Raw genomic sequence first — 2537 nt, forward strand, 5'->3', positions numbered from 1 at the left:
TCCAGTACCCTGGCATAGACTTTCCCAGGGAGGCTGAGGAGTGTAATTCCCCTATGGTTGGAACACACCCTCCGGTCCCCCTTCTTAAAGAGGGGAACCACCACCCCTGTCTGCCAGTCCAGTGGTATGGTTCCCGACCGCCACGCGATGCTGCAAAGACGTGTCAGCCAAGACACTCCCACAGCATCCAGAGACTTGAGGTGCTCAGGGCGGACTTCATCCACCCCCGGGGCCTTGCCACCGAGGAGCTCGTTGACTACCTCAGTGACTTCAGCCCGGGTAATAGACAGCCCCACTCCAATGTCCTCACTCTCCGCTCCTTCAAAAGAAGGCGTGTCAGTGGGATTGAGGAGATCCTCGAAGTACTCCTTCCACTGCCCGACAATGTCCCCAGTCGAAGTCAACAGCTCCCCACCTGCACTGAAAACGGTGCCTGTGGAGAACTGCTTTCCCCTCCTGAGTCGCCGGATGGTTTGCCAGAATTTCTTCGAGGCCAACCGATAGTCCTTCTCCATGGCCTCACCGAACTCCTCCCAGGACCGAGTTTTCGCCTCCGCAACAGTCCGGGCCGCAGCTCGCTTAGACTGCCGGTACCTGTCAGCTGCCTCTGGAGTCCCGCAGGCCAGCCAGGCCTGGTAGGACTCCTTCTTCAGCTTGACGGCATCCCTTACTTCCGGTGTCCACCATCGGGTTCGGGGGTTACCGCCGCGACAGGCACCAGAGACCTTGCGACCACAGCTCTGAGCAGCAGCAGAGACAATGGAGGCGGAAAACATGGTCCACTCGGACTCAATGTCCCCAACCTCCCTCGGTACCTGTTTGAAGTTCTCCCGGATGTGGGAGTTAAAGACTTCCCTGACGGAGGGCTCAGCCAGACGTTCCCAGAAGACCCTCACAGTACGTTTGGGTCTTCCAAGTCTTTCCGCCCTCCTTCCCCGCCAGCGAATCCAACTCACCACCAGGTAGTGATCGGTGGACAGCTCCGCCCCTCTCTTCACCCGAGTGTCCAAGACACAGGGCCGAAGGTCGCCTGAAACAACTACGAAGTCGATCATTGACCTCCTGCCTAGGGTGTCCTGATGTCCTTGTAAAATACATGTCATAAATAGATTTTTCACTTCTAAAATTAACCTTTTGTCATCCATGGCAAAAATGGATGGTGTTATCTGCAGGGTCAACGTGCGTTTAAAACATTTATTGTAGATTTTTTTTAATACAATAGAAATTTTTATTTGGAAATCTAGACTTGTTTCTTCAGCTTTTTGCTGTGAAATTGACGCGACTAGAAAAAGAACTCCTGCTTGAGTTGTGTTGTAAAGAGAGAGACGTCAGACGTCTGATTGATCAATGTACATTTTATTTTTTTCTGTCAACGCAACGGAGACGCATTGCAGACAGACCAGTGGAAATCAGCCTGAACTCTTTAACACAATCGATGTGAAACGGCTGATTCTGATGCACAGAAAAGCAGCTTCTCATATTGGCTTTGCAACACGTTGCTAGCATAAAGTGTTGCATAATGGCGCAACGGCCAGAACAGAATCAGCTGATCTACATTGGTTGTGTAAGCATTTCATGACTGTGTTGCATATCAGTGCAACGTTGCTTTTCTTCACTTCAGAACCCGCTGGAGTCACGTTAATTGCGTAAACAGTTGAAGAGTTACTATAGCTGAAAGAATGTCAACACTGGAGCTAAAGCTCCTGTGTTAAAGGACTAAACGCACCCATGACTGAGCCATGGAGGTGGTCTTAGTTGGTAATGTGGACTGAAGAACAGAATCCCAATGTTAGACTTTAGGATATACCAACAGAAACCTGAAAATATGGACTCAAAAATCATTGTACACGCATAAAACCATGCTACATTACATTCTGTGATTAAAATTTACACATTTGTCAAATATTTACCAAGACTACATAGAGAAATGAGTAACAAACACCTAGAAAGGCACAAAACTGTAGAATAAAACATCAATCATACCCAACTCACTGGAGCTAATTCAGACATGTTTCACTGGTCAACTATGTCAGCTATGGCAGACCTATCATAACTGTCACTTACAGCCTATTCAGAGGCCGTCTAAATGATATGAAATCCTGGGGTGTGAGAGAGCTTTGAATTTCTGCATGATATGGTTTAATGGCTGCATGTACAGGCAGGAAGGAAAAGGTTGAAGACTGAACCCTTGGGCAAACCACAGAAATGTTTAATCCTCTTTAGATGAACTTTTGAAGACAGGCATAGAAGTCTCAACCTGCTTAAGAATAAAGAAGTAGCCTTAGCCAAAGGGCTATTTACTTTTTTTTAGATGGGAAATGCACAATTCATTTATAAAGAGTTAGATTTTCTACAGAAAGCCGTCACACAATAGCTTTGCTTAATGGGAGTAAAACGTCCGTTAGAAGAGACGAAATGCACAAATATTCTCTTTTTTGACCAACGTTTTTTGACAGTTTGGTATATATACACCATTTCCTCTGTGATTTCCCGAGAATAAAAAGACGATGACTAAACATTTTAAAGCAAACTAATGC

The sequence above is a fragment of the Oryzias latipes genome, chromosome 13 (genome assembly GCF_002234675.1).
Source record: "Oryzias latipes chromosome 13, ASM223467v1".
Lineage (NCBI taxonomy): Eukaryota > Metazoa > Chordata > Actinopteri > Beloniformes > Adrianichthyidae > Oryzias > Oryzias latipes.